This window comes from Choloepus didactylus, chromosome 4, assembly GCF_015220235.1.
Source record: "Choloepus didactylus isolate mChoDid1 chromosome 4, mChoDid1.pri, whole genome shotgun sequence".
NCBI lineage: Eukaryota > Metazoa > Chordata > Mammalia > Pilosa > Megalonychidae > Choloepus > Choloepus didactylus.
The window spans coordinates 59,761,360-59,773,369 of record NC_051310.1 but is presented as its reverse complement, the minus strand read 5'-3'; the positions used below and the strand labels follow the sequence as shown (position 1 = coordinate 59,773,369).

General features: G+C 37.9%; 1 protein-coding gene and 1 pseudogene across 4 annotated transcripts in view; one reads left to right on the top strand and one right to left on the bottom strand.

Moving 5' to 3' along the window:
• FERMT2 (fermitin family member 2) overlaps positions 1 to 12,010 on the bottom strand; it is a 129,788-nt gene that overhangs the window by 60,830 nt on the left and 56,948 nt on the right. The window lies entirely within an intron of this gene.
• On the top strand, positions 3,681 to 4,151 carry LOC119531446 (annotated as a pseudogene).

Here is a 12,010-nt window from a genome sequence, read left to right as displayed (position 1 = left end):
TGAAAACATCAATAAAACCGACAAACCTTTAGCTAGACTGGCAAAGAAAAAAGGGAGAGGACACAAATGACTACAATCATAAATGAAAGAGGGGACATTACTACTGACACCACAGAAATAAAAAGAATTATAACAGGACACTATGAACAACAAATTAGCAAACCTAGATGAAATGGACAAATTCCTAGAAGCACACAAACTACCTGAACTAACTCAAGAAGAAATAGAGGATCTCAACAGAATAATAACTAAATAAAGAGACTGAATTGTAATAAAAAACCTCGAAACAGAGAAAAGCCCAGGACCAAATGGTTTCACAGGAGAAATCTACAAATCATTACAAGAAGAATTAACACAAATCCTGCTCAAACTCTTCCAAAAAATCTGAAAAGGAGGGAACATTTCCTAACTCATTCTATAAGGCCAGCATCACCCTAATACCAAAGTCAAATAGAGATATTGCAGGAAAAGAAAATTGCAGACCAATATCCCTTATGAATATAGATGCAAAAATTCTCAAGAAAATACTGGAAAACTGTATCCAACAGCTCTTAAACGAATTCTACACCATGATCAAATGAGATATATCCCAGAAACATAAGGGTGTTTCAACTAAGAAAATCAATCAGCATAATACATATTAATAGAAATAAGGGAGGAAAACTACATGATCATCTTGATTAACACAGAAAGGCATGTGACAAAATTCAGCTCCCCTCCTTGATAAAGACACTCAAAATCTGAAGACGAAATCAAGAAAATAATTCCATTTACAATAGCAACTAAAAGAATCAAATATCTCGGAATAAATTTAACCAAGGATGTAAAGAACTCTTATACACAGATTTACAAAATATTGCTGAAATAAAAGAAGATATACATAAATGGAAGGACAGTCCATGTTCATGAATTGGAAAACTATAAATATTAAGATGTCAATTTTACCCAAATCAATCTACAGATTCAACACAATCCCATTCAAAATATCAACAGCCTTCTTTGCAGAGAAGGAAAAGCCAAACATCAATTCATATGGAAGGCTAAGTGGCCCTGAATAGTTAAAACTATCTTGAAAAAGAAGAAAAAAGTTGGAGGGCTCATACTTCCCAATTTTACAACTAATAAGAAAGCAACAACAATCAAAACAGCGTGGTACTGGCACAAAGAGACACAAAGACCAGTGGAATCAAATAAAGAGTTCAGAAATAAACCTTCACTTCGATGGCCAATTGATTTTTTTTTCTTTTTTAATGCAGTTTTATTAAGATATAATCACATGACATACAATCATTCAACGCGTACTATCAATTGTTCACAGTATCATCCTATAGATTCATCACCAAAATCAATCTTTGAACACTTTACTCTAAAAAATAAAATAAAGATTAAAATAAAAAACGTCATCCAAAACATCCCATTCCCCTCCTCCCCTCCATTGTTCACTTACTTGCTTTTAATACAGTTTGAGATATATTCACATACCCTACAGTCATCCACTGTGTATAATCAATTATTCACAGCACCACCATATATTTGTGCATTCATCACCAGAATCAATTTTTAAACCTTTGCCTTACTCCAAAATAAAAATAAAGGCAAAAAAGAACAGCTGAATCTTTCCATCCCCTCCATCCCACCATATTATCTAATTTTTGTCCCCATTTTTCCACTCTACGTCCGTACACTGGATAAAGGGAGTGAGAACCACAAGTTTTTCACAATCACACAATCACACTGTGCAAGCTACATAGTTATACAATCATCTTCAAGAATCAAGGTAACTGGGTTGCAGTTCGACAGCTTCAGGTATTTCCCTCTAGCGGTTCCAACATGCTAAAAACTAAAAAGTGGTATCTATATAGCACATAACAATACCCTCCAGAGTGACCTCTCAACTCCATTTGAAATCTCTCAGCCACTGGAACCTTCCTTTGTTTCATCTCTCTTCCCCCTTTTGGTAAAGAAGACACTCTCAATCCCATAGTGCTGGGTCCAGGCTCATCCCCAGGAGTCATTTCCATGTTGCCAGGGGGGATTTACACCCCAGAGTGTCATGTCTCATGTAGCGGGGAGGGTAGTGAGTTCACCTGCCAAGTGGGCTTAAAAAGGATGGGTCTGGGAACATCTGACAACAAAGAGGCTCTGAGGGGGACTCCTGGGCTTAGCCTCTTCCTTGCAGCAATTAGCCTCATAAGGGAAAGCCCCCAGATCAAGAGCTTGACCCACTAAATTGAGCCACTATTTTTTTTTTAATTTGCAAATGCTATTATTTTATATTTAAAAAACATGAGACAAGTAATAGAAGAATTCGAAAACTATTAATAGAATTTTTTTTCATTTTATTTTTTTTAAATTAAATTCAGTTTTATTGAAATACATTCACACACCATACAATCATCCATGGTATACAATCCACTGTCCACAGTATGATAACATAGTTATGCGTTCATCACCACAATCTATCTCTGAACATTTTCCATATATCAGAAAGAACCAGAACAAGAATAAAAAATAAAAGTGAAAAAAGAACACCCAAATCATCCCCCCATCCCACCCCATTTGTTCTTTAGTTTTTATCCCCATTTTTCTACTCATCCGTACACTAGATAAAGGGGGTGTGATCCACAAGGTCTTCACAATCACACTGTCACCCCTTGTAATCTACATCATTATATAATTGTCTTCAGGAGTCCAGACTGCTGGGTTGAAGTTTGGTAATTTCAGATATTTACTTCTAGCTACTCCAATACATTAAAACCTAAGAGGTGTTATCTATATAGTGCATAAGAATGTCCACCAGAGTGACCTCTCGACTCCATTTGAAATCTCTCAGCCACTGAAACTATTTTGTCTCATTTTGCATCCCCCTTTTGGTCAAGAAGATATTCTCAATCCCATAATGCCGGGTCCAGATTCATCCCCGGGAGTCATACTCTGCATTGCCAGGGAGATTCACAACCCTGGAAGTCGGGTCCCATGTATGGGGGGAGGGCAGCAAGTTCACCTGCAGAGATGGCTCAGGAGAGAGAGAGAGGGCCACATCTGAGCAACAAAGAGGTACTCAGGGGGAGACTCTTAGGCACAATTATATGCAAGTTTAGACTCTCCTTTGCAGTAATGAGCTTCATAAGGGCAAGTCCCATGATCGAGGGCTCAGTACATCAAACCACCAGTCCCAATGTTTGTGACAACATCAACAACCAGTCCAGGTGAGGATGTCCAACACATCCGCACCTTCCCCCAGATCCTCGGGGCTGGGGAGGGGGAGGCTGTAAATATATTTTTTATTATCTGCCCAAATTACTCTGGGATGTGTCGCTATTTCACTCCAGCCTATACTAACCTACCATATCTCACTTCCTATTTAAAGTTCCATGCAATTGTGGTGTTTGAACAAATCGACTGTAGAGTTGTACCGTTTAGAAAATTTAGATCCTGTACCAAATAGATATCTCTTCCCTTTGGCCAATTGATTTTTGACAAGGGTGTTAAGTCTACTCTATGGGGAGAGAACAGTCTCTTCAACAAATGGTCCTGGAAAAACTGTATATTCACATGCAAAAGAATAAAAGTGGACCCTCACCTCTCATCATATACAAAAATAAATTACAGGTTCTGCCAAAGGCAGGCAGGATGAGTGAAGTTAGCTGATCTGAGAAGGCCCACTTCCTGTTCAATGGATGATGACATATGAACAGATATCAAGAATGGGCTGATACAGCATTCTGGGGGCAAACCTGTCTGGAAGCATGTCAGACCTAAAACAAAAGTACCTAAAACTCCTGTCAATGTATCATCCAGACAAAGTGCAGATGTGCCAGCAGGAGCAGTAGAGGAATGTATACAGAAGTTCATCGAAATTGACCAGGCATGGAAAATTCTAGGGAATGAAGAGACCAAAAAAAAAAACACAAAACAACAACAACAAAAAAACAGAACTGCAGTGGCATGAAGATGATCTAAGAACTTTGGGACAGGTAGATGTGTAAATGTATCTTAGAGAACTGTCCTGGGATGAAGATGATTGTTCTTTTTCACTGAGTTACCGATGTGGTGGAAAATACAGTGTTTTCAAGGATGAAGCAGAAGTTGTTAACCTGATTCCTTGTGATACATGTTCACTAATTACAGAACTTCATCATTATTGCTGAAATTGTTCAGACATGTTGAAAAGAATCCATTCAAACAAACATACAAAGAAGTAAGATTCTTTTTTGTCAGCTCTATTATTTAGAGAAAATGAGATTGTTAAGCAGAGGCCACCTGCTAGATTTAATAGAAAACTTAGTTATTTCTATGTATTTATGATTTACACTTACAGACTGCCAAATTCGGAAAAAAGGACTTGATATATAAATTATATTATATATATATATATATATAGTGAATTCTCATTTTAGAACTTTATTTCTGGCTCGCCATAAGAATTTTCTTTTTCCTCATATAAGCATGTCTGCTGTTTTAATGGCTAACAGTATCACCATATTCCTTTGAAGTTAGTTACTGATCTAACAGATGATATGTCTAGCTGCTAAAATCATCGGCCTATCCTACCTCTATTTCAAATTCCAAAGTTACTGGAATTAAATTAGAATCTTTTTGAGTAACACGTGAGCCCACTTCTTCCATAATGAAGGCTGGAAATGGATATTCATGAAGTTATTTTAAAGTTAAAGAAGACCAAGTGGCAACTGTAGAAGAATGGCATTAAAATCAGAAGGCTGTATTTTCAAATCCATGCAGCTATACTACAGGAAGTAGGCTCTTAAACACTGCCTGCTATGGTTAGGTTCATGTGTCAACTTAGTCAGGTGATGGTGCCCAGTTGTCTGGTCAAGCAAGCACTGGCTTAACCGTTACTGCAAGGGCATTTTGTGCTGGTTAATAAACCAGACAGCTGATTTATTAAATCAGTTAACTGATTACATCTGTGACTGATTACATCTATGATCAACTAAGGGAGTGTCTTCCCCAAAGAGAGAATCCAATCACTGGAGACTTTTAAGGGAGAATAGGGAACATTCCCTTTTTTACTTCAGCCAACCAGCCTCTCCTGGGGAGTTCATCCAAGACTTTCACTGGAGTTGCCAGCTCATGGTCTGCCCTACAGAATTTGGACTTGTGCATCTTGCCCTATGGAATTTGACTCATATATCCCCACAGTTGCAAGAGACACTTTTATAAAATCTCATATTTACAGTTATCTCCTGTTGGTTCTGTTTCCCTAAAGAACCCTGACTAATACACTGCTATTTTCACTTTTAGAATGTAATTCAGGAAATGGAAGCCTTTTAAGAAATAATTTGAAACAGAAAAAAAATTAATTACAAATGGATCAATGACCTAAATATAAGAACTATAAAACTCCCAGAAGAAAACATAGGGAAACATCTTCAAGACCTTGTATTAGGCTTTACACCAAAAGCACAAGCAACAAAAGAAAAAGTAAATAAAAGGGACTTCATCAAAATTAAAAACTCTTGTGCATCAGGACATTGTGAAAAAGTGAAAACACAACTTACAGAATGGAAGAAAATATTTGGAAACCATGTATCTGATAAAGGTTTTTAATATCCAGAATATATAAAGAAATCATACAACTCAACAACAAAAAGACAAATAAACCAATTAAATGGGCAAAAGACTTGAAAAGACATTTTCCCAAAAAAGATATATAAATGTCCAATAAACACATGAAAGATGGTTGACATCATTATCCATTAGGGAAATGTAATTCAAAACCACAATGAGATATCACTTTATACCCACTAGAATGGCTATTTTTTTTTAAAAGAAGGAAAGAAAGAAAGAAAAGAACATGTTTAACAAGGTTCTGGAGAAATGAAATCCTCACGCACTGCTTGTGCAAACGTAAAAAAAAAATGGTGCAGCACCTGTGAAAGCAATTTGAAGTTTTCTCAAAAAGTTAAACATGGATTACCCTACGACCTAGCCATTCCACTCCTAACCGTTATATACATATATACCTGAGAGAAAGAAAAGCATAGTCCACACAAAAACTTGTTCACAAATGTTCATAACAGCATTATTCACAACTGCTACAAAATAGGAACAATCCAAGTCTCCATCAACAACTGGATGGAGAAACAAAATGTGATACATACATGCAATGGAATATTATTCAGCCTTAAAAAGGAATGAAGTTCAGGAATGAATGATACATGCGACAACATGGATGAAACCTGAACACATTATGTTAATTGAAAGAAGCCAGATCCAAAAGGACAAATGTTATATGAACCCATCATGTGAAATATCTAGAATAAGCAAATTCAGAGACAGAAAGTAGATTATAGGAGTTGGTGGGGATGGGGGTTAGGGAATGAGGAGTTTTTGCTTAAGGGATACAGCGTTTCTGTTTGGACTGACGAAAAAGTTTCGGTGATGTATGGCGGTGGGTGGTAGCAACTATTGTAAAGATAATTCATGCAACTGAACTGTACACTTAAAAATGGCTAAAACAGCAAATTTTTGTTATACACATGTTACCACTATAAATTTTTTTTTAATGAACAAAGGGTTAGAACAGACACTTGGCCCAAAAAGATACATGGGTGGCAATTAAGCACATGAAAAGATGCTTGACCTCATTATTCATTAGGGCAATGCAAATTGAAACCACAAGGAGATGCACCTGTATATTCACTAAAATAGCTAAAACTAAAAAAATGGTTGCAAAGGCATAGAACAACAAGAACCTTCAAATAACTGCTGGTCAAAATGAAAAATGGTAGAGCCACTTAAACAATTTGGCTATTTCTTACAAAGTTAAAACATCCACTTACCACATACTACATGACCCAGCAATCTTACTTATAGGTAATTAACCCATGAGAAATGAAAACTATGTTCACACAAAAATCTTTAAGTGAATGATCACAAAAGCTTTATTCATAATAGTAAAAAATCTAGAAAGAACCAAATGCCCTCCAAGTGGTGAATGGATAAACAAACTGTAGTATATCCAAACAGAATACAACTCTACAATAAAATGTAATTTTAACTACTGATCCATGCAATAACAGAACGTCAGAAGCATTATGGTAAATGAAAAAAGGCATACACGAAAGACCATATACTGTATGAGTCTATTTATATGACATCAGAGAAAAGGCAAAACACAGTGAAAGTTAAACACAGAATTACCCTACGTTTTCCTATCAAAATGGAAAAAGAAAATGCAACTAAAACCTCATTTAATTACTACATTGAAGCAGTGTTTTAAGAGCTGAATTATAAAAGAGAAGCAAGATAGTTGTTACTAAATAAAAAAAACTTAGAAAGTCTGTCAGTGTTCAGCAAAATTAGCTCTTTTTCCTTTAAAAAAAACAAAAAAAAAAAAAAAACAAAAAACTTGTGCTCTGCCTATCTTGTATCCCTGTCCTTTTTCAATAGGTGGCACACCCTTTATGTTACTTGGTACTCTTAAAAAGAATTTATTTTGGTAGCAACAGGAATTTCATTATCTTTCTTAGCTTTAATTCTCTTGCTCTTATAGTGAGCAAGAGCCACAAGAATAAATCATAATACAAAAGAGTTTAATCAATCAAGGTGAACCATACTCAAGTGAGTTACTTTTAACATGGACTGAATATTAAGCAACCTAAAATAAATAGCAGAAAAAATAATTATTCCTAAAAAGTAACCAAATACACTGGTACTTCAGTATTAAGTTTCCAATGAAGAGAAAACATACCAGTACAGTAGTTGTTCTAGTTTGCTAATGCTGCCAGAATGCAAAACACCAGAGATGGATAGGCTTTTATAAAAGGGGGTTTATGAGGGCGGGGCAAGATGGCAGACTGGTGAGCTGTATGTTTTAGTTACTCCTCCAGGAAAGTAGGTAAAAAGCCAGGAACTGCGTAGACTGGACACCACAGAGCAATCTGTCTTTGGGCATACTTCATACAACACTCATGAAAACGTGGAACTGCTGAGATCAGCGAAATCTGTAAGTTTTTGCGGCCAGGGGACCCGCGCCCCTCCCTGCCAGGCTCAGTCCAGGGGGAGGAGGGGCTGTCAGCCCCGGGAAGGAGAAGGGAGAATTGCAGTGGCTGCTCTTATCGGAAACTCATTCTACTGATTCAAACTCCAACCATAGATAGACTGAGACCAGACACCAGAGACTCTGAGAGCAGCCAGCCCAGCAGAGAGGAGACAGACATAGAAAAAAAACAACACGAAAAACTCCAAAATAAAAGCAGAGGATTTTTCGAGTTCTGGTGAACACAGAAAGGGGAAGGACGGAGATCAGGCCTTGAGGCGCATATGCAAATCCCGAAGCAAAGCTGATCTCTCTGCCCTGTGCACCTTTCCTTAATGGCCCTGGTTGCTTTGTCTATTAGCATTTCAATAACCCATTAGATCTCTGAGGAGGGCCGTTTTTTTTTTTTTTTAAATCCTTTTTGCTTTTTCTAAAACAATTACTCTAAGAAGCTCAATACAGAAAGCTTCAAAGAATTGAAATTTGGGCACGTCAAGTCAAGAGCATAACTAAGAGAGCTCTGAGACAAAAGGCAATATTCCAGTGGCTGAGAAAATTCACTAAACAACACAACTTCCCAAGAAAAGGGGGGTGTCCGCTCACAGCCACCATCCTGGTGGACAGGAAACACTCCTGCCCATCGCCAGCCCCATAGCCCAGAGCTGCCCCAGACAACCCAGTGTGACGGAAGTGCTTCAAATAACAGGCACACACCACAAAACTGGGCGTGGACATTAGCCTTCCCTGCAACCTCAGCTGAAGGTCCCAGAGCTGGGAAGGTGGAGCAGTGTGAATTAACAAAGCCCCATTCAGCCATCATTTGAGCAGACTGGGAGCCTCCCTACACAGCCCAGCAGCCCAGAACTGCCCTGGGGGGACGGCACTCACCTGTGACATAGCACAGTCATCCCTCAACAGAGGACCCGGGGTGCACAGCCTGGAAGAGGGGCCCACTTGCAAGTCTCAGGAGCCATACGCCAATACCAAGGACTTGTGGGTCAGTGGCAGAGACAAACTGTGGCAGGACTGAACTGAAGGATTAGACTATTGCAGCAGCTTTAAAACTCTAGGATCATCAGGGAGATTTGATTGTTAGGGCCACCCCCCCCTCCCCGACTGCCCAGAAACACGCCCCACATACAGGGCAGGCAACACCAACTACACACGCAAGCTTGGTACACCAATTGGGCCCCACAAGACTCACTCCCCCACTCACCAAAAAGGCTAAGCAGGGGAGATCTGGCTTGTGGAGAACAGGTGGCTCGTGGACGCCACCTGCTGGTTAGTTAGAGAAAGTGTACTCCACGAAGCTGTAGATCTGATAAATTAGAGATAAGGACTTCAACTGGTCTACAAACCCTAAAAGAACCCTATCAAGTTCAGCAAATGCCACGAGGCCAAAAACAACAGAAAATTATAAAGCATATGAAAAAACCAGACGATATGGATAACCCAAGCCCAAGCACCCAAATCAAAAGAACAGAAGAGACACACCACCTAGAGCAGCTACTCAAAGAACTAAAGATGAACAATGAGACCCTAGTACGGGATATGAAGGAAATCAAGAAGACCCTAGAAGAGCATAAAGAAGACATTGCAAGACTAAATAAAAAAATGGATGATCTTATGGAAATTAAAGAAACTGTTGACCAAATTAAAAAGATTCTGGACACTCATAGTACAAGACTAGAGGAAGTTGAACAACGAATCAGTGACCTGGAAGATGACAGAATGGAAAATGAAAGCATAAAAGAAAGAATGGGGAAAAAAATTGAAAAACTCGAAATGGACCTCAGGGATATGATAGATAATATGAAACGTCCGAATATAAGACTCATTGGTGTCCCAGAAGGGGAAGAAAAGGGTAAAGGTCTAGGAAGAGTATTCAAAGAAATTGTTGGGGAAAACTTCCCAAATCTTCTAAACAACATAAATACACAAATCATAAATGCTCAGCGAACTCCAAATAGAATAAATCCAAAAAAACCCACTCCGAGACATATACTGATCACACTGTCAAACATAGAAGAGAAGGAGCAAGTTCTGAAAGCAGCAAGAGAAAAGCAATTCACCACATACAAAGGAAACAGCATAAGACTAAGTAGTGACTACTCAGCAGCCACCATGGAGGCGAGAAGGCAGTGGCACGATATATTTAAAATTCTGAGTGAGAGGAATTTCCAGCCAAGAATACTTTATCCAGCAAAGCTCTCCTTCAAATTTGAGGGAGAGCTTAAATTTTTCACAGACAAAGAAATGCTGAGAGAATTTGCTAACAAGAGACCTGCCCTACTGGAGATACTAAAGGGAGCCCTACAGACAGAGAAACAAAGACAGGACAGAGAGACTTGGAGAAAGGTTCAGTACTAAAGAGATTCGGTATGGGTACAATAAAGGATATTAATAGAGAGAGGGAAAAATATGGCAAACATAATCCAAAGGATAAGATGGCCGATTCAAGAAATGCCTTCACGGTTTTAACGTTGAATGTAAATGGATTAAACTCCCCAACTAAAAGATATAGATTCGCAGAATGGATCAAAAAAAATGAACCATCAATATGTTGCATACAAGAGACTCATCTTAGACACAGGGACACAAAGAAACTGAAAGTGAAAGGATGGAAAAAAATATTTCATGCAAGCTACAGCCAAAAGAAAGCAGGTGTAGCAATATTAATCTCAGATAAAATAGACTTCAAATGCAGGGATGTTTTGAGAGACAAAGAAGGCCACTACATACTAATAAAAGGGGCAATTCAGCAAGAAGAAATAACAATCGTAAATGTCTATGCACCCAATCAAGGTGCCACAAAATACATGAGAGAAACATTGGCAAAACTAAAGGAAGCAATTGATGTTTCCACAATAATTGTGGGAGACTTCAACACATCACTCTCTCCTATAGATAGATCAACCAGACAGAAGACCAATAAGGAAATTGAAAACCTAAACAATCTGATAAATGAATTAGATTTAACAGACATCTACAGGACATTACATCCCAAATCACCAGGATACACATACTTTTCTAGTGCTCACGGAACATTCTCCAGAATAGATCATATGCTGGGACATAAAACAAGCCTCAATAAATTTAAAAAGATTGAAATTATTCAAAGCACATTCTCTGACCACAATGGAATACAATTAGAAGTCAATAACCATCAGAGACTTAGAAAATTCACAAATACCTGGAGGTTAAACAACACACTCCTAAACAATCAGTGGGTTAAAGAAGAAATAGCAAGAGAAATTGCTAAATATATAGAGACGAATGAAAATGAGAACACAACATACCAAAACCTATGGGATGCAGCAAAAGCAGTGCTAAGGGGGAAATTTATAGCACTAAACGCATATATTAAAAAGGAAGAAAGAGCCAAAATCAAAGAACTAATGGATCAACTGAAGAAGCTAGAAAATGAACAGCAAACCAATCCTAAACCAAGTACAAGAAAAGAAATAACAAGGATTAAAGCAGAAATAAATGACATAGAGAACAAAAAAACAAAAGAGAGGATAAATATCACCAAAAGTTGGTTCTTTGAGAAGATCAACAAGATTGACAAGCCCCTAGCTAGACTGACAAAATCAAAAAGAGAGAAGACCCATATAAACAAAATAATGAATGAAAAAGGTAACATAACTGCAGATCCTGAAGAAATTAAAAAAATTATAAGAGGATATTTTGAACAACTGTATGGCAACAAACTGGATAATGTAGAAGAAATGGACAATTTCCTGGAAACATATGAACAACCTAGACTGACCAGAGAAGAAATAGAAGACCTCAACCAACCCATCACAAGCAAAGAGATCCAATCAGTCATCAAAAATCTTCCCACAAATAAATGCCCAGGGCCAGATGGCTTCACAGGGGAATTCTACCAAACTTTCCAGAAAGAACTGACACCAATCTTACTCAAACTCTTTCAAAACATTGAAAAAAATGGAACACTACCTAACTCATTTTATGAAGCTAACATCAATCTAATACCAAAAC